This window comes from Elephantulus edwardii, unplaced genomic scaffold, assembly GCF_000299155.1.
Source record: "Elephantulus edwardii isolate Elephantulus edwardi_28Jun2011 unplaced genomic scaffold, EleEdw1.0 scaffold00228, whole genome shotgun sequence".
NCBI classification, from domain to species: Eukaryota; Metazoa; Chordata; class Mammalia; order Macroscelidea; family Macroscelididae; genus Elephantulus; species Elephantulus edwardii.
In genome coordinates this window covers 1993838-2015119 of record NW_006399978.1, presented here as the reverse complement: position 1 = coordinate 2015119, position 21282 = coordinate 1993838, and positions in this window count along the sequence as shown.

Sequence of the window (21282 nt, the reverse complement as noted above, 5' to 3'; positions counted from 1 at the left end):
CAGACAGCTAGTTTTCTATTTCTCATAGGACATGTTTGCTTTATATGTTTCTGCTTGTTTCTTTTACAGTTTGCTCTTATAAGCATAGCATTTTCCTGCTAGGTTGATGTACAGTGGTGACTTACTTGTTGCTGTGATACTGGAAGCGGTGCCAATGATATTTCAGATTTTAGCAGCATCACCCTTTGAGCACAGATTTCAGCTGAGCTTCTGGACTAAGACAGGCTAAGAAACAGAAATGGCCATCCATTTCTGAAATAGTAGGCATTTGAAAACTCTATGAATATAGTGCTGGAAGATGAAAACTTCAGGTTGGAAGGTACTAAAAAAATGAGAAATAGCTACAAACATAAAATAATATTCAGAACACAGAATATATGAAGGATGAACCTAGGAAAATTTGAAGTTGTAAAACAAATGAAATAGAATGCTTAAAAATTGACATTTTAGGCATTAGTGAGCTGAGATGGACTGGTATTGCCATTCTGAATCAATTAACTATATGATCTATTGTGTTGAGAACGACAAATTAAAGATGAGTGGTGTCACATTCATAGTAAAAAAAGAACATTTCATAATCTATCCTGAAGTACATAGGGTTTTCAGAGGCCTGCTATTTCAGAAGTGGATGGCAATCCTTATTCCTAGTCTGTCTTAATCTGAATGTTCAGGTTTAGAGAAGTATCAGACAGACCAGCATTTTATAGAAAAAGTGAAAGGTATATCCCTTATTGTGGAGTTAACCATTAGTGTCAGTGTTGACATGTTGTGAAGAGAGACCGGTCCTTGGAGAAGGACATCATGCTTGGGAGGGTGGAGGGACAGCGCAGGAAGGGAAGGCCCTTTGAGAGGTGGATTGATTTGGTGACTGGGATAATCGGGATGGGAGTGTCAGAGACAGTGCGATTGGCACAGGACACAGCAGAGTTTAGGGCAGTTGTACATAGGGTCGCTATGAGTCGCAAGCGACTCGATGGCACATAACAACAGCAACAACAATCCTGAAGTAAAATGCTGTGAATGGTAGGATACTGTTTATGTGCAGATAGGGAAGATCTGCTAATACAATTATTATCCAAATTGAGAACTTATACCAACTTTTGCAGCCTGAAATTGTTGGAGCATGCAATTAGGATGCATTAATAATAATTCATGACTAGAAAGCAGAAGTTGGAAACAAAGGAGGAGGACTGGAAGTTGGAAAATATGTTCCTGGGGACAGAAATGGTGCTGTAGATAGAATGATAGAATTTTATAAAATCAATGATTTACTCACTGCAAATACTTTTTTAAAAAAACCATAAATGATGACTCTACATATGTACCTCACTTGATGGACTATACAGGAATCACATTGACTGTAGAAATTGATGGTGGAGAAGCTCAATATCTGCAATCAGAACAAGGCCAATGCTTAAATGAAGAACATCAATTATTCATGTATAGGTTAAAATTGAAGCTAAATAAAATGGAAATAAGTCCTTTAGAACAAAAATATGACCTTGAGTCTAGCCTAACTGAATTTAAAAGCCATCTCAAGAATAGATTTGACTCCTTGAACATTAATGGCCAAAGACTTGATGGATTGTGGAATAATATCAAGGACATCATCCATGAAGAAAGAAGAAGGTCATTACAAAAGCAGGAAAGAAAGAAAGAGAGAGAGAAAGAAAGGGAGAAAGGGAGAAAGGGAGAGAGAGAGGGAGGGAGAGAGAGAGAGAGAGAGAGAGAGAGAAAGAAAGGAGGGAAGGAAGGAAGGGAGGGAGGTGAAGGGAGGGAGGGAGGATCAAAGTGTATATCAGAAGAGACTCTGAAACCTGTGCTAGAAAGTAAGAAATCAAAACAAAGAAATGCTGTTGAGACCTAAACAGAAGATTTCAAAGGGCAGCCCAAGAAACCATCCAAAGTATTATAATGAAAGATGCAAAGAGCTGAAGTTAGAAAACCAGACAACAGTGATTTAGTTTTTCCTCAGTTGATTTTGCATTTTCACTTACGCTTGATATCTGTGTATCCCATAGATTGTTACTGTTCAGTCCTGTTGAGTTGACTATGACTCAGCAACCCTGTGAACAAGATCTGAATTTTGCTCTGTTCTGTATCATCTTCACAATCTCTGACATGCTCAAGCCCATTGTTACAGTTACTGTGTTGACCCATCTTCTTGAACATTTTCCTTTTGTTCACTGACCTTTCCAAGCATGGTGTTGTCTTCCAGGGACTAGCACCTCTTGATAACATGCCCAAAGTATGTTAGATGAAGTTTCACCATCCCTGGTTGCACTTACTCCCAGAAAAATTTGTTTCTTCTTTGTCTGTGATATATTCAATGCTCTTCACTACCATCACAATTCAAAGACATTGATTCTTCTTTGGCCTTCCTTATTTATTGTCCAACTTTTAGGTGCATAGGAAGCAACTGAAAAATGCCATGGCTTGAGTCATCTGACATTTAGTTTTTAAATTAATATCCTTGCTCTTTAGCACTTTGGAGAGGTCCTTGGAGTCAGATATCCCTAATGCAACATGTCTTTTGATTTCTGACTACTGCTGCCAAGAATATTGATTGTGGGTGGGTCTGAGTAAATTGAAATTGTTGATACTTAAATCTTTGCTCCAATCTCTATAATGATGCTGCCTCTCAGTCTAGGGATGAAGATTTTTGTTTTATTGTTATTGAGATACAGCCCTTATTGAATGTGGTGGCCTTTGATCTTCTGCAGAAAATATGTCTGTAGCCTTAAAGCAAGGTTATGTTATCTACATAATGCAGGTTATTGATGAGCCTTCCTTCAATCCTGATGCCACACCTTTCTTCACACAGTCCTTCTTAAATTCTTTTTCAGCATATTGATTGAATAGCAATAGAGAAAAGATGGAACCCTGAAGCACACCTTTCCTAATTTTAAACCATGCAGTGAGTGTTCCCATGGTCTGTTTGAACAACTGCTTCTTGGTCTTTATAAAGGTTTTTTTCTCAAGAGCACAATTAGGTGTTCTAGGACTCCTGTTTTTCTCAATGTTAGCCATAATTTGTTATGATAATACAGTCAAAGACCTTTGCAGAGTAAAACACAAGTAAATATATTTTTGGTATTCTCTGCTTTCAATCAAGGTCCGTCAGACACAGCAGTGACATCCTTTGTCTTCTGAATAATGTCTTCTGAATCTACCTTGAATTTTTGGAAGTTCCTCATTGATGTACTATTCTAGACATTTTTAAATAGTCACAAGCCAGATTTTACTTGCATATGATATTAGTGATTTTTATTGTGTGATAGTTTCCACATTCTATTGAATCATCCTTCTTTTTTTAGATAGGAAAAAATATGGATCTCTTCCAGTCAGTTGGTCAGGTTGCTGTAGTGAGTACATTCAGGGCTTTACCTGTTATTTTAAAGACTTCTATTGATATTCCATCAATTCACAAGGCCTTGTTTATTTGCCAGTTCTACTTGAATTTCTTCAATCTCTTCATTGATTCTTCATCTTATGTACATTCCTGAAATGATTCAGTGTTGACCATTTCTTTTTGGTAAGTACTCTGCACATTTCTTCTTATGACATCCATACTTTTTTTTAATCACCACACTTTTCTTTTATATTGGTTTGCTTACGAAGTTTGTATGCACTGTGTTTCACACTATATTCATTCACAACTGGCATCCATTTATATATATTTTTTTTCTTTCCAGTGACATTTCCAATAACATTTTTCTTTCTTCATGCACTCATTTGGTCTTCAGTCACTAATGTTCAATGCATCAAATCTAGTCTTGAGTTGCTTTCTAAATTCAGTTGTGATCAAGATCTCTTCTGTCAAGAAATAAAAATTTAGAGTAAATAATACACTTCTTTTGTACTTAACATTTCTGTGAAACATCCTGGAATCAGGAGACATCTGGAACACCAGAGTAACAGTGAACTTTGACAGTAGAGAAATAAGTATGAACAGAGATAGCAAAACCAGGAAGCTGATAGGAAGCAGAGTAGTGAATTGCTGTGCCCATTGGCCTAGAAAGCTAAATGCCTTTGTGGAGGGGTACCTTTGAGTATTTATTGATGTACTGATATGAGATGTAGTGACCCAAGCAACTACAGATGATTGGTGGGCCTGGGTTAACTGGTGGAGTAAGGAATTGCTGGGTAGTTGTGCCAGCAGAGCTAAAAGAGCTTTGCCACATTTATTCAGTCAGGGAAGTGGCCAGGCTATGAGTGTGAGGGTCAGAGAGGCTTTCCTGATTAAAGGATTGTATCCTGAGTCATTCCTTTTCTGTGTTATAATGTGCTGCTTCCCTAATAAACTTCTTAATGATAAGTATTGCTTATGAGTTCTTTGTGTTCACTGGTACTAATTATGGAAGCCAGCAAAGAAATAGAGAATGCTGTGGGAGGGTAGTTGGTGGCAGAAATAGTCAAGAATGTTTAGGGAGTGGGAACATGGGAATTGGATTTGGACTGCTATTACTGTTGATCTTGATTCTTCCTTTTGTGAAGTTCAAGGAGACCAGACAATACAGCTTGTCTTTACTCTTATCAGTTTTAGACTATAGAATTCTAGACTGGCAGATGACTTCCTTAAATATTTTATTATATCAGAATTTTAAGTATGTTCTCTGGCTTCTATAATAACTATTGAAAAGTCAGCCTTTTATGTTAGTGTTGTTTAGGAAAGTAGTTGTGCTGTGTTTTTTAATTTTATTTACCTGTGGGTATTTTTTCTTCTTCTCATTTGAATGTACAAGCATGAATGTGTGTTTTGCGTGGGGTTTGCACTGTTTCTTGAATTTTTGTAGTGATGTCTTTAATCAGATATGGATAATCCTCAGCCATTATTCATCTAGATGCTATTCCCCCCACTCTCTTATTTCTCCTTCTGATGTGTGTGATAGCTTTTTTTGACTCTGTCCTACTTACCTCTTATGCTCTAAACTGAGGATTTTGTGTGTGTGCTTTTTTTTTCCATTTCAAACTTTAGTTTGGATCTTTTTTAGTTAGACTTCTCAGAGTTTCTTTGTGTCTTCACTTCTAGCTGCTTACTGTTCAAAGCATTCAATAAATTCTCAATTGCATATACTGTGTTTATTTCTCAGTTCTTGAATTTCTGTTTGATTATTTGATTATAAATTCTAATGCCCTGAAACACTGTGACACTGACGTGTCAAATACAATAATGGTTACCCATGGTGGACAGTGTTTGGTGCACCTCCGTGATTAAAACAAGCCTGGAAGCAGGAGTGGCATCCAATTCAGTAAATATCTTGCCTCTGGAAACCCTATGAACCTGGAGAAAGGATGAAAGTCATACAAGTGTCAAGTACTTTTGTTCATTAGGGTCACTATGAGTTGCCTATGACTCGAAGGCACTTAACAACAACAACAACAACAACAACAACAACAACAACAACAACAACAACACCCCCCTGATGAAATTATCCATTTTTTTAAAAGTATACGAAATCCTGGTTATTATTTTATTATCAAATTTATTGAAGAATGATTTACATAAAATAAACTACAGTTGTATACAGTTTAAGACCACTGCCCCATGCAAGCAAGATTTTACTGAAGATTATCCAAAAACGACTGGAACAGCACATCAACAGAGAACTACCAGAAATCCAGGCTGGGTTTAGAAGGGGTCGTGGTACTAGGGATATTGTAGCTGATGTTAGATGGATCTTAGCTGAAAGCAGGGAATACCAGAGGAATGTCTATCTGTGTTTCATCGACTATGCAAAGGCATTTGACTGTGTGGATCATAACAAACTATGGCTGACTCTGAAAAGAATGGGAATCCCAGAACACTTGATCTTTCTAATGCAAAATCTATACTTGGACCAGGAGGCAGTCGTCAGAACAGAACAAGGGAGCACTGCCTGGTTCAAAATTGGGAAGGGCGTACGCCAGGGATGCATCCTATCTCCATACCTTTTCAACCTGTGTGCGGAACAGATTATCCGGGAGGCTGGGCTCTATGAGGAGAAATGTGGGGTCAAGATTGGTGGACGATTTATCAACAATCTGCGTTATGCAGATGACACAACCCTGCTTGCTGAAACTGAAGGGGACCTGAAGCACCTGCTGCAGAGGGTCAAGGACTGCAGCCTCCAATATGGATTGAGGTTCAATGTCAGGAAGACAAAGATTCTCACCACTGGACCAATTGGCAGCATCAGGATGGATGATGAAGAGATTGAGATTGTACACAGCTTTAGTTTGCTTGGCTCCACAGTCAACACTCTTGGCACCAGTAGCCAGGAAATGAAAAGGCGCTTTGCCATGGGAAAGTCTGCTGTTAGGGACCTCTCCAAAGTACTGAAGAGCAATGGCGTCTCTCTGGAGACTAAGGTGCATCTGATGCAGGCCATGGTCTTCGCAATCTCTTGTTATGCATCAGAGAGTTGGACAATGACCAAGGAGGATAGAAGGAGAATTGATGCCTTTGAGCTGTGGTGCTGGAGAAGAGTATTGAGAATACCATGGACTGCTAGGAAAACAAACAGATTTGTCCTGGAAAGGGTTAAACCAGGTGCTCCTTGGAGGCAAGGATTCTGAGGCTCTGTATAACATACTTTGGAAATGTTGTGAGGAGAGACCGGTCCTTGGAGAAGGACATCATGCTTGGTAGGGTGGAGGGACAGCGCAGGAGGGGAAGGCCCTCTATGAGGTGGATGGATTCAGTGACTGGGATAATCGGGATGGGAGTGTCAGAAACAGTGCGATTGGCACAAGACAGAGCAGAGTTTAGGGCTGTTGTACATAGGGTCACTATGAGTCGAAAGCGACTCGATGGCACATAACACCACCACCAACAACAGCCCCAAAAGTTTTTACAGTGTATCACCACTCTCAAAAGATTCCTTGTGGCCTTTTAAAATCCATTCTGTGTTCTTGAGCTCCGGTTACCATAGATACACATTTAATTGCCATTTTAGAGTAGTTTCCACAAGGACTGCAGCCTTCAATATGGCTTGAAGCTCAACATCTAGAAAACAAAGATTCTTACCACTGGGCTGATTGGCAGCATCATGATAGATGGTGAAGAGATTGAGATGGTTGACAGCTTGTTTGATTGTCTCTATAAGCAACATTCTTGGTACCAACAGCCAGGAAATTAAAAGATGAATTGCACTGGGAAAGTTGGCTGTCAGAGACCTCTCCAAAGTAGTGAAGAGCAACAATGTCAGTTTGGCAACTAGGATGAGCCTGATACAGGCCATGGTCTTAGCAATTATTTCCTGTGCATCAGAGAGCTTGATAATGACTAGGGAAGGTAGAAGGAGAACTGATGCCTTTGAGTGTGGTTCTGGAGAAGTGAATATACCATGTGAATATACCATGAATATACCATGGACTGCTAGAAGAAAAAAAGTTCATCCTTGAGAGGGTGAAGCCAGGCTACTCCTTGTAGGCAAGGATTCTGAAGCTTCATCTGCCATACTTTGGACATGTTGTTAGGTGGTATCAGTCCTTGGAAACCTGAGACATCATGCTTGGGAGGGTGGAGGGACAGTGCAGAAGAAGGCCCTGGATGAGATGGATTGAGTCAGACACTGGGGTTATGGGGATAGGTGTGTCAGAGACAATAAGATTGGCAAGGGATAGAGCAGGGTTTAGGGCTGTTGTACATAGGGTCGCAGGCAACTCAACAGCACATAACAACAGCAACAACAATTAGACATAAATGTATTTATGTTTAATTTCTTTCACTCAGAGGCAACTTTCCCCTGTCTCATTTTGAGTGCTTTCCTATTTGAGGGCCTTATCTTCTAAAACTACATCAAATAATGTTCTGTTCTGATTTATAGAGTTTTCATAAGCTAGTTTTAGGAAATAGAGTTGTTGTTGTTGTTGTTATGTGCCGTCAAGTCGCTTGCGACTCATAGCGACCCTGTGTACAACAGCCCTAAACTCTGCTCTGTCTTGTGCCAATCGCACTGTCTCCGACACTCCCATCCCGATTATCCCAGTCACTGAATCAATCCACCTCATAGAGGGCCTCCCCCTCCTGCGCCGTCCCTCCACCCTCCCAAGCATGATGTCCTTCTCCAAGGACCGGTCTCTCCTCACAACATGCCCAAAGTATGTTAGACGGATCTTCAGAATCCTTGCCTCCAAGGAGCCACCCGGTTTAACCCTCTCCAGGGCAAATCTATTTGTTTTCCTAGCAGTCCATGGTATTCTCAATACTCTTCTCCAGCACCACAGCTCAAAGGCATCAATTCTTCTATCCCCCTTGGTCATTGTCCAACTCTCTGATGCATAACAAGTAGAATACAAGAATACAAGGAAGTAGAGTACACGACTTTCTTTGTGTTTTTTTTTAAATTGGGAAAAACAGTGGGGTATAAGGAGGTGAGGGTTGGGGGCAGAAGGGTGAGGGTGGGCAGGGATGAAAATTGCAGGGGTGCAGTTGCAGAGCTGTATAATTTGGTTGGAGGGGGGAGCAGGTGAAGGAAATGAAAAGGATCCAGAGGGGACCAGATGCTACAGGGGAATGGTAAGCATTTTCCAATGGTGATTAAACCAACTGTCTTACTGATTTGGGAACTGGATATAGACTCTCTGACTTCTTCATGCTGAACAGGGGTGTTGATGTGAAGGGGGAAAGTAAGGACACGTCATCACCTTACTGGTGGTCTTGGGTTAAAGCTGCTTGCCTTCTTGTTCTGTTAGAAGATATTGTCCTGACATTTGCTCCCCTCGGGACTGCAAAGTGTTTTCCCATGTGGGTCCAATGGGGATGGCTGGTTGAACCCAGTGGCTCCATCCTCCTTTGCTTCCTTAGCTGGCAGTTGTATTTCCTTTTTGTCACTGGCACTGGGTTCAGGGTCAGGTCTGGAGTAAAACTCAGTGTTAAGGTTACCTCTAGGAAAGGGAGCAAACCTGGAGAGAACAAACTTGTGAGTTACAAATAGAAGGGCTTTGGGGGTGTTACTTTAAGGTTTATTGGGGAGAGGGTGGTGGAAAGTAGCCTAGATAAAATTTTCTGGATATCCTAGGCATTTTTTTCTACCCAGGGGTCAGATGGTATAACCTGGGCACTGAAGAGCTCACCCTGAGGGCCGTGACGGCTCACCCCGAACCGGGGGCTGATGGCGGCCTGCCCCAAGCAGGGCAACACCCCCCAGGGGCTGGCTAGTACACTCCCCCTCCAATTGCCCCCACCCCAGTCTGGACCCCTTGCCTGACCAAAGACTCTGTGACCAGGGACAGCATCCCCAATTCCAGCACCCCCACTTTTATCCCCCCATAGGTGGTCATACTGTAATTTGAAGTAGGTGTCACTGCCCTCCCCCTTTATATATGAGAAAGGGAACCTGAGAATTGTGAACAGACTCCCCTAAGGTCTAAACAGCTTTTTGCAGAAGCATTCAACAGATCAAAGTATGTGGTTCTTTTAGGATGTCGGTCCTCTTGGACATGCTGCCACTGTTAAGTGTCATCAAGTAGACAACTCACAGTGACTTTCAACAATCCATTGTATTGGTGATCTTCTTCTCTGGCCTGTCCAAGAAAACCCAAACCTGCAGGTGGCCAGGCGTGCGTCTCCCCTGGCCGCCTGCTTCTCCTGCCGCTGCCATCTTGGCTCTAAGAATTCTCCCCAGAACAAGTCCACTTTGCGGCAGTGTGGTGACTCCGCTGCACCAGTCTCGGGGAGGCCCAGTGCCTACCATCCATCTTGGGAGAGGGAATCCCTGGGTTCTGGCAGTGGGAGCCTCATGGAGCTGCAGAGGCAGTGCAGTGCGAGCTCGACAGGAGGGGGCTGGGAGCTGCGGGACTCACCCATTCCTCTTTGGGAATCCTTGAATTCCTGTTGTTGAGCCTTGACCTTCACTGAAGACCGGTCATCAACTGTTTAACTGTTCAATTATCAATAAACAGAGGTCTGTAAACGGCCATAGTGGCCCTCCTCCAAGTGGTCCACTGCTCCTGCAGCTCATCATGTTGTCTCTGCCTCTACCGCCCTCTTGGATCCCTACGAGCCTTTATTTCTAATCTGTCTTGGATCCCTACGAGCCTTTATTTCTAATCTGTCTTAGTCTGTAAGCTCCTGTTTACCCTGGATGGCCCTGATGGTATTTAAAATATCAGTGGCATAGTTTTCAGCAGTGCCGCAACAAGTAAGCTAGCACAGTATGACAAACATGATTTTTGAATCTCCATTTTCAGTAGACAATCTGAAAAGCCAGACTATAATGAAGAAAAGCTTGGCATAAGAATTGGGGCTTGGTTGGAATCCCTAACAGTCTGATGTATGTTGATGGTACAGTTTTGTTTGATGAAAATGAAAAATACTTATTTACCCATGAAGGGAAAGATTACAGCCTTCAGCATAGCATGAACTGAATAGAAATCTTCACTATTGGATCAATAAACAACATCATGGTAAATTAAGAAATGAAATTTATTAATAAGTTCATTTTATGTGACTAAGGATTTTTATCAACAATGGGGATTGAATTTGTTAAATGTTTTAATTTTGTAAAATAGTTGTTGAGATGTCCTTAAGGTTTTAATTCTTTATTTTGTTAATGTTGTTGTTGTTAAATGCTGTCTAGTCGTACAGGACTCATCACTGATTCTATGAATGAAAGACCTGAACACTTGTATAACATTCATCATTTCTCCAAGTTTATAGGGTTTCCGGAGGCAAGCTATTTCGGAAGTGGATGCCACTCCTGCTTCCAAGCTTGTTTTAATTGGGGTGCTCCACCAAACACTGTCCACCATGGGTAACCATTATTACATTTGACACATCAGTATCACTGTGTTTAGCATCACAGCAAACATGTTACTTCTATACAGCAAATGGACAGACCAGAGCTATACCACTTAGAAGAATGTTTGACCAAAAACAAATAAAACCCGGCCTAAGGCTGCAGATCAAAATCACTCACCTTTGGCTTGGTAGCATCACTTTCCGTCCACTAGGCCAACTGAACTCTCGTTGTTGTTGTTGTTGTTGTTAAGTGCCATTGAGTCGTAGATGACTCAACATTCCACCCTAATCCTCACCAGAACTAGCAAACAAGACTTTGTAGAATCCAGCTCCTACAGATGGCTTCCAAACTGGATTCCAGCCCCATACTCCTGACCAAATATATTTTTAAATATGATGCCAAATTACATAATCTCACACCCACCCATTAGTGAATTAACATTACACCCTAATCCTCACCAGAATCAGCAAATAAGCCTCTGTATAATCCGGCTGCTGCAGACAGCTTCCAAACTGGATTCCAGCCCTATTTTGTTAATATGGATGGTAAATTAATGGAATAATTTTTGAATGCTAAGCCAGTTTTACGTTCTTAAATCTCATTTCATTTGATGTTTACTTTATTTTAAATATTTCTGGATTTGACTTTATAATGTTGTAAGAATTTTAGTCTCTTACAAGGGAATTCTGGTGGTGTAGTTCTTCAGGAGTTGTGCTGCAAATCCAGCTCCCTTAGCAGTTTGAATCCACTAGCAGGAGTGGCATCCACTTCCTAAACATCATGCCTCTGGAATCCCTATGAACTTTGATAAATTACGATAGTTATAGAAAGGCTTCAGACCTTTTTTCATAGTGTTTCTGGCATCAACTACAGCAAGTAGCTCCATGAGAGAAAGACAGGCAGTCTTCTCCATATAGCAATTGATGGCCTCAGAAACCCAGTGGAAGGCCAGCTATGAATCATTTCTGATTCTATGGCAATTACAGTGAAAGTGAGAAGCTTATAGACTTTAGCTATATTGGTCTATATATTTGTTTTCTTGTAGCAGGATAATAGTAGTCTCATAAAATGAGTTGAGAGTTGTTCCTCCTTCTTCTGTTTTCTGAAAGAGTTTGTTGTAGAATCACTGTTGTTTGTTAGAATTCACCAGTAAAGCCATTTGGGCTTAAAACTTTTTTTTTTTTGGAGGGGGCTTAGAACTTTTAACTAAGGATGAAAATTATTTACTAGATAGTAGTCTGTTTTTTTAAATTGTTTTATGGTAATTCCAACCTTTTTTATACAGTCAATTTAGTGAGATTAATTAAATTATGGTCATCATCTGTGAACTTTGTTAGTTATCATTCTAAGGGATTTGGCCAATTTTTTAAAATTATTACTAGAATATTCTATAATTTTCCTTTTATATATGTAGAAAATATTGAGACAATTCTTCTTTCATTGTTACTATTGATTTGTTATTCTCCTTTTTTCCTTGATCAAGCTAGCTATGTTGTTGTTATGTGCCGTGGAGTCACCTGTGACTCATAGCGACCCTATGTACAATAGCCCTAAACTCTGCTCTTCCTGTGCCAACCTTATTGTCTCTGACTCCTACCCTCACTACCCCAGTGACTGAATCAGTCCATCTTATTGATGGTCATCCTTTCTTGCACTGTCCCTCCACTCTTTAAGCATAATGTCCCTCTCCAAGGACTGGTGTCTTCTTGCAACATGACCAAAGTATACCAGATGAAGCTTCAGAATCCTTGCCTCCAAGGAGCAGCTTAAACCAAGCTTAAACCTACCCTCTCTAGGATGAACCTATTTGTTCTCCTAGCCATCCATGGTGTATATTCAACACTCCAGCACCACAGCTCAAATTCTATTTCTATCATCCCTAGCCATTGTCTGGCTTTTTGATGCATAGCAACTAACTGAGAAGACTATGGCCTAAATCATGGAGCTCTGGTAGCCTAGTGGCAAAAAAACTGTACTGTAATCCTTGAAGGCACATGGTTCGAGTCTACCAGCTGCTCCGTGGAAGAAGGATGGACAATCTCCTTCAGTGCATTAACTCCTTCTGAAAACCTACCAGAAGGTCAGCTGTAGGTTGGTTCTGACAACCATAACAACAACGTGGCCTGGATCAGATGCACCTTAATCTCGAGACTGACATCGTTGCTCTTCAGTACTCAAGAGAGGTCCCTGGCAGCCAACTTTGCAAGTACAATTCGTCTTTTAATTTCCTCGTTGCTGGTACCAAAGGTATTGATTGTGGAGTCAAGCAAACCGAAGCTGTTAACAGTCTCAATCACTTCGCCATCTGGCAGATGCTGCCAATTGGCCCACTGGCTAGAATCTTTGTTTTCTTGATGTTGAGCTTTAATCCATACTTAACGCTGCAGTCCTTAACCTTCTACAGCAAGCGCTTCAAGTCCTCCTCAGTTTCAGCAAGCAAGGTTGTGTCATCCTCATAATGCAGACTGTTGAAGAATCTTTCTCCAATCCTGATGCTTCATTTCTCCTCATAGAGCCCAGCCTCCTGGATAACCTGTTCTGCATATAGATTGAAAAGGTATGGAAATAGGACACATCCCTGGTGTATACCCTTCCTGATTTTAAACCACACAGTGCTTTCTTCCTCTGTTCTGATGACTGCCTCCTGGTCCAAATATAGGTTTCACATAAGGACAATCAAGTGTTCTGGGATTTCCATTCTTCTCAGAGTCAGCCACCATTCTATTTTATTGCTCTTTTAAACTCACTAGCATTTAGTTTGGTTAATTATCTTCATATCTGTCTTTTTTAAAAAGTTCTTTTAGAAGTGTTTTAGAAAATTATATTCTTTTTCTTTATTATTCCTTTTCTTCAACTTATTTTGGAAGCAGATTGTCAAATCATTCTCTCATAGAGTGGCTAGTGGGTTTGAATTCCCTAGCCTTTTTATTTTCAGTAAAATGTTTTACCTACTGCACCACCAGGACCACTTGAGATACCATTATCAAAATGAAATCTAATCAACCCAAATCCTCCATTGAGTTTCTGAGGTTGTAAATCTTTACAGATGGAGATTGTTGTTTTTCCTACAGAGGGACTGGATTTAACTGCCAATCTTTCAATTAGTGACACACTAGTATATATATATATGAATTAAAATGACAAGAAGGATATATAATTATGAATTATTTATTAATGTATTAAAATGACACAATAAATAAAAATGTAAAAGTATATAGATATGTAATATGTATTACAAGACAATAAAAATAGTGATAACAGCAAATATTGGTAAGGATATAGAGAAACCAGATTGTTCTCACATTGCTGTTGTTGTGCACTTTCAAGTCAGAACCAACTCATAGGTAACCCTCCAGTGGGTTTTCAGAGGCAGTCAGTTGCATGGGAAAAGATTACCTATACTTCTTCCATGGAGCAGCTAGTGGATTTGAACTATGTTCCTTTGGGGTGATAGTGCAACTCCTTTCAGCTAGTCCATCAGAGTTCTCACACTGTGGCCAGAAATGTAATCAGTCTGGAAAATAACTTGGTCTTTTCCTATAAACTAAACATGCAACTACCACATGACCTAGCAACTGTACTCCTAAGAATTTATCCCAGAAAAGTGAAAATTATGTTTATACAAACCTATTTACAAATAATCATAGTGTGTTCATGTGCAGTAAATCCAAACTTGAAACAATTCAGAAGTGATTTGACAAGTGAATTGTTTTAAATAAGCTGGCACATGCATACCTCCAGCTACTACTCAACAGTGAAAAAGAATGAACTATTGATACATGCTATAATCTGAATGAATTACCACAGAATATTATGCTGAGTGAACAAAGCCAATCCAAAAGGTTATATGCTGTATTGTTCTATTTATCTAACATGAGAAATTTATAGAAACTGAGAACAGGTTAATAGTTGCCAGGGATTAAGGAAGGGTAGAAGTGAGAGGGAAATGAGTGAGGCTATAAAAAGACCACACGGGTCATCCTTATAGGAGTAGAATATTCTGTACCTAAACCATAGCAATGTCAATATCTTGGTTGTCATGTTGTATTATGATTATGCAAGATGCTACTGTTGGGGGAAAATAAATAAAGATACTAATTAATGAGCTTTCTCTGTACTATACCTCATACCTACATATGAATCTGCAGTCATACAAAAATAAAAAGTTTATGTGAATATAAAGATTTTAGATCATGCCATCGCTCTGACCAAAATTCTTTAGATTTTATCAATGTCCTTGTGGTTTCAGGAAAAGTAATTTCTGAGTTTCTTGTAATCTACCCAGGACTTTATTTCAGTCACATTAAGCATCTTTACTGTACTTCAGATACCACACACAGTTAAAAGTTTGCAGCTTATTTTACTTCGCTTCTTAGTTTGGTTTCCAGGAAACACATTTTGAGACCAACAAATTGAAATTTGATTCAAATTTATGGAATATGTAAGTGCCTAGCCCTGGTCTTGGTACTTGGGCTATATCAATAAAAAATATTCATAAATACCCAAGGAACTTTACATTTGGTATCCAGAGACAGACTTAGTGAACAGTAAATTCTGTAAAGGAATAATCTGATTATTATGTTAAGAAGGTCATATAGGACCAAAGGAACCAGGCATGCAAACTTAGGGAAGACCATCTGCTTTATTATAGAGGATGGGCCAGGCTGTCTCAGGGAGAAGGCAAGGCTCAGAGAAGGTGAGAGTGGGTCAGGTGGAGATTTGGGGAGGAACATCTGGGATGGAGCCACTTCAGCAAATGCCCTGGTATGATGAGAAAGGGCGTGTGCAGCTGGAGCAGTGTAGAACTGAGATGGAAGTATAAGCATACCTTGACAATACTGTGGGTTCTGTGCCAGATCAACACAATAAAGTGAAAATTGCAATAAGGGGAGCCATATGAATGTGTTTCCCAGTAAATATAAAAATTACGATTACATTTTACTGTTGTCTACTAAGTGTGTAGTATTGTTATGTGCTGTTGACTAGTACTCATAGCGACCCTATGAACAACAGATCTGAACTTTGCCTTATCCTGTACCATCCTCATGACTCACCATGCTGTAGACTACTGCTAGAGTAACTGTGTCAATACATCTCGTTGAGGGTCTTCTTTTCTTTTTGACCATCCACCTTTCCCAACATGATGTCTTTTTCCAAGGACTGACCTTTCCTGACAAAGTTTGTGAGACGGGATTTCACCATCCTTGCCTTAAAGGAGAAACCTGGTTGCACTGTAAAAAAGTTTGAAATATTGCAAAAATTACCAGACTGTGACATAGAAATACAAAGTGAGTACATGCTGCTGGAAAATTGATGCTGACAGACTTGCTTGATTTGGAATTGGCACAGAACTTCAGTTGGTAAGAAAAATAGTATCTGTAAAGCACAATAAAGTGAAGTTCAATAAAACAAGGCATACCAATATACATTTGAGACTGGTATGTAATGTTGCTGTTAAGTACAGCTGAGTCAAATATGACTCATAGTTACCCTATGAGCAATAGATCTGAATCCTATTATACTGTGTACCACTCTCACTATCTCTGATATACTTGATCCCATCCCTTTCTCTGACCCTTCACCATTCCAAGCATGATACCCTTTTTCCAAGGAATAACCTCTCCTAGAAATATATCCAAAGTATGAAAGCTTTTTTGTCCTTTCTTCTAAGGAGCTCTCTGGCAGCACTTTCGCCCAGACATACCTATTTGAATGGTGAAATTAGTAAGAAAGGAATGCAGAGAAGGGATAGGACCCTTGGTTTTGGGTCAAAGCCAAAGAGAGGGAGGGGAATTGAAGGTGGTTGATAGAGACAACTTTACTATATAGTTTTACTTTAAGAGGGAGTCAAGTGTCTGAGGGTCCAAGTGGGGGAAGGAGTGGGAACAGAGGAGTGAGAATAGGCAGGGGAGAAATCACAGGTTCATACAAACTGGTAGGTGGAGGGAGGGGTAAAAGAGATGGGAAAGATCCGGTGGGGACCTGAAAAGATGAGGTAATGTTGGGCGTAGTTCAATGGTGGATTAATTTTATAAAACACAGTTTATGGAAATGCTTGTATGAAACACAGTGTCAGAGAAGGAAAGTGTGAAAACACAAAGTGATAAAAAGAAATATGTGTGTATTAATTGTTAGGGGCAAAGGGATCAGGAACTGAAACTCAAAATGTTTGCTGCAAGTGAATACCTATGGTGATCTTTCTGCTGCCTATAGGAGGAAGCTAGTGGAATATTTGCCTGTAGGGTGGATGGTAATTGAATGTGGTGAGAAGTAGGCTTAGGAAGACAAACACTAAGTGAAGGGCTATTGTACTGGGAAATGGAGAGGGAATTCATAAAGAATTAAGACCTTCATGTATAAGAGCAAACAGCAACCCGCCCATGGCTCCCTGACCTCAGGAAGAATGGAAGCTGCTGCTGGCGAAGTTCCCAAACAGGAAAATGTGAAATGGACTGGAATAATCTCTCTTAAATCAATTTTGTGAGTCAAATGCCCTACAGAGTGATATGATAACATGCAGCTGTACATCAGAATGTCACTGTCTGCTGGAGACATCAAGATGATTGATTTTGATGACTTTTCTCCACTGCCTTGTTCAGTGTCTGAGGGATTTGTGGACACTGGCTCTTTGATTACATTCTGCAAGTCTCTCTTAGGTATGGGAGACTCTACCTTTGGTGAGGTAATTTTAGATTTGTCTAGGAGTGTCATGACCTCTGGGTGTGGAAAGTCTTTCTCTCTCACACTACTCAGTGTCTTGTGCAAAAATAGACCGTTTTCCCTGAGAAGCTGTGCCATTGTGGTTGTGTTTCTTTCCTTGAGGTTCTAGGGGTGACTGAGAGCACTTTTCCACTTAGCTTCACCTAATTGAGGCCTAGTGAGGAGCTTGTCATAAAAGGTACCAATGTCCATGTGTAGAACATCTGGGCAGCTGTGGCTGCTACAAGCTTGTATCAGCACATTGGTTTTGTAAAGGTCCAGATAATGACTAGTTTGGGCTTTGTGAACTCCTCTGCTGTAAGCCTAGGAGGAAGACAGTAGATTTTGACTTGTCCATAACCTTTTCTAACTCAGTTGGCTTCAAGTTGACTGAAGCATGAAACATATCCAGTGGTGATACAGACTTGCATGGTTATTTATTCTGTGATGAAATTAATTCTTGGAAAGGGGCCTTCCATCCACCTTTTACGACACACAATCTTCAGAAAGTAATTTCTTGCCTTTACTTTAGCAATGCTAGTGTTTTATAAAACTGGTTTCATTACTACAAAAGCATTGGTTGTAATGAATTTAAGCAAATTCCTGCTTGCTTTAGAGAAGTACTTCTCTACCCTGACTACACATTAGAACTACCTGGGGAGCCTTTGGAAGACAGCAGTGGAATCAGACTTTCCTGCTAGGGGTGGGCCTGGGCATCACTATTTCAGAAAGCACCCCAGTGTATATAGCTGGGTTAAGGACCTACTGCCTTGGACTTTCATCTTCTAGGAGATAAGTTTATGCATTCTGTGGTGTACACCCTTTATACTGTTTCCCAGATTTTCTCGGAGCCAGTCTCTAACACATTGGTGAATGACAAAGGTTCATTATTGCTAGTGTTTAATGAAAGTTCATTACTGCTGCTAGGCTACCCCATTCTCCTACATCTCTCTCATATGCAGTAAGTGCTTTAGAACGTAGGGAAATTTTTGTTTAAGCAGTAAATGCTGGTTCAGTTAGCATCAGTCCCATAGGGTGGGAAAGGCTTTCAGCATTTGGATGAAGCTGTTTTGCCTGGTCTAGGGGTCCCAGACAAGGAGCAGCATGACACTCTGCTATCAGATAAGCAGTAGCTTTCAGAGGATGTCTGAAAATGCAGCTGCTTTTGTGTTCCTTCTTTAATTTGGTTCTGCTGCTGTTCCCAGTGGGACTTACACCTAGGAACTGGATGTTTAGATAAAAAACTCAATATTTATCTCTACAAACTTTGATCAAACAGAAGACAAAATGCTTGAGAGTCTGACAAGGGGGAAAACCCCCTACACCCCATAACCCAACAACTTGAGAATCTCATAGCTCTGAGACTGTCAGCACATTTGTTTTTTCCTTTTCTACAGTTTTCATTTCTCAGTGCTTGAAGTCAGGATCTGGTTACTCCTTAAGCTGACTGAATGTGCATGTGTGTTATTAACAGCAGGAATGGGAAAGGAAGGGATCTTTCTCCTCTAAAATGTTGAATGACTGATCTAAAGTTGTAAAATATTTCCTGATAAAACTCTGGGCTTGAAATACATATACATATTGTTTGTAGATGTTTAGATTAATGCTTCAGAAACTTTAATGTGCTTGTGAATCACTATTTTTAAAGAAAATTTTCATTTTATACTGGTTTACTTACACAGTTAGTATACATTGTTTTAAACACTGGATCTTTCACTTGGTAAACTTTTAAAATGCAGATTATGATCCAGTTCTGGTTCTATCACTGTGATACCTGGGATTTTGCATTTTTAACAAAGTCCCCTAGTTTGTTGATCAGTTTTGAGTGGCAGAACTCAGAGACTTTGAACTTTATCCTACACTGAAGCACAAGCTGATTGATACTAGAAGGCAGTTATCAAATACAGAATATTTTATTAGGAGCAAGACATCCACATGGTGGACGGGAGAGTCCTGCTTCCCTGTGTACTAATTTGTGAGGCTGTCACTGGTACATATGAGGCAATGAGAGTGAAGGCACTTCACCATGTCTAACCAGGTATGGCTGAGCATGTGTCAACTTTGTATCTTGAAGTACTCACCTAGTCGTGCAAAGATGAGGATACTGAGCATTATAAGAGTCAAGGAATTGACTCAACCATGTTTCTCTGGTAAATATTAGAGTTAGAATTCAGCATGGGATCTTCTGACTGCAAAGCTTGTACCCTACTTTGTCAGCAAGTAAGAGTGGACACAGGGGCTATTGAAAATTAACCTGACTTATAGTGAATGATTGTGGAAGAGTGTTGTACTCACCTCCTTTGTTCTTCCTAGGGTTAGGAGTGTGCAGTATTTGAGTGCTAGCATGGGGGGGGAGGCAAAGGATTTTGCACACCTGGCGATGAGAACTGTGATGACAAATAGAAACCACTCATTAGCCTTACTCCCCACCCTCAGCAGCCAAGTAGTGTTCTGGGCACATTCTTTATCTGCCATATTCCCTATCCATGTCTGGTTGGGGCAGTGAGCTTAGCTGATTTGTAGAAATTGTGTCTGAGATTAAATTGTAATTGGGAGATGTGTGAGAGCCTGTGTGTTCTGGTGGTCTCTGGCCTTTCAACTTGGGACATTCTATCTTGATCAAGACTTCAGAGAAACTAAGTTCTATTTTCCTTGGAGTATATTCCTAGTAGTAGAACAGCTGGGACATATGAGATTTCTATGTTCAGTTTTTTTTAGCAAGTGTCAGTCTGTCTTTTGGATTGGTTGTCACCAACAATGTGTGAGAATTCTTATCTCTTCATATCCTCTGAAACACAATGTGAATGAAGGAATGTGTAAAACACAGTGTACATGAACAGACCACAATATATAAGAATTATATATTCAAACCAATATAAAATAATTTTTAAAAAGTAATTCAGGGAGAGTAATGAAACTTTCCCATTATTTGGAAAACAAAGGTAAAGAGGTCACTTGTAGAAAATAGTTTTATTTAAGGAATTTACTGGAGATGAAACCAAACCCATTGCCACTGAGTGTATTCTGACTCCTAGCAACACCATAGGACAGAGAAGAGCTACACTATGCTGAAGTGCAAGAAGTTTGAAACCTTATAGTGTTTCTAAATCTATAAATCAGGTGCTTTATCTCTATCCTGCAGAATGGCTGGAGGATTTGAAGCACTGACTTTTGGTTAGCAGCCCAACTCTTAAGCCACTGCATCCATCAACTTAATAACTCATTGCCTTAGAGTTGAAACCTACTCATAGCTGACTCTCCAGGGGTTTTCTGAGACTGTAAATTGTACAGGAGGAGATTGCCCTTCTTTATTCTTTGGAGATGTGCTGGTGGATTTGAACCTTGAGATATGCACTGCCTTAGGGTTAGCAGCAAAACTCCCTACAGACTGCCACTGGTCCAAACTCTAAAATCAGTGTTTGGTTGAAGTAGGGAAAAAATACCAGCAACTGTAGTTTATAGACAGGGAATGATGGAACACAGTAAAGAGTTAATCCTTTAGAAGACTCAAAAATACTTTTAGTGAATTAATGCCCAGGATCTAATGGCATATTGATGATTCATGTGCGTTCCGTAAAAGCTTTTAGACCCTGGCTCTGTGTCAAGGGCACAGACTCAAGATGACTCCTGATCCTTCTCCATGTATAAGAATCCTTTGTTCCCTGTGGGAGCATTTTTACTATTCACAGAAGTATCCACTTTTCCAGAAAGCTCTGTACATGCTGAGACGGCCCTTGCTAGCAAGCCTCATTTTTAAACTCCAGATATAAAAAAAGTGTATCTTAAGAGTTAAAGGCATTTTACTTGGAAGTATGGCCTTAAGGAAGAATCAGTCCCTCAGGTTAGACAGGCATGA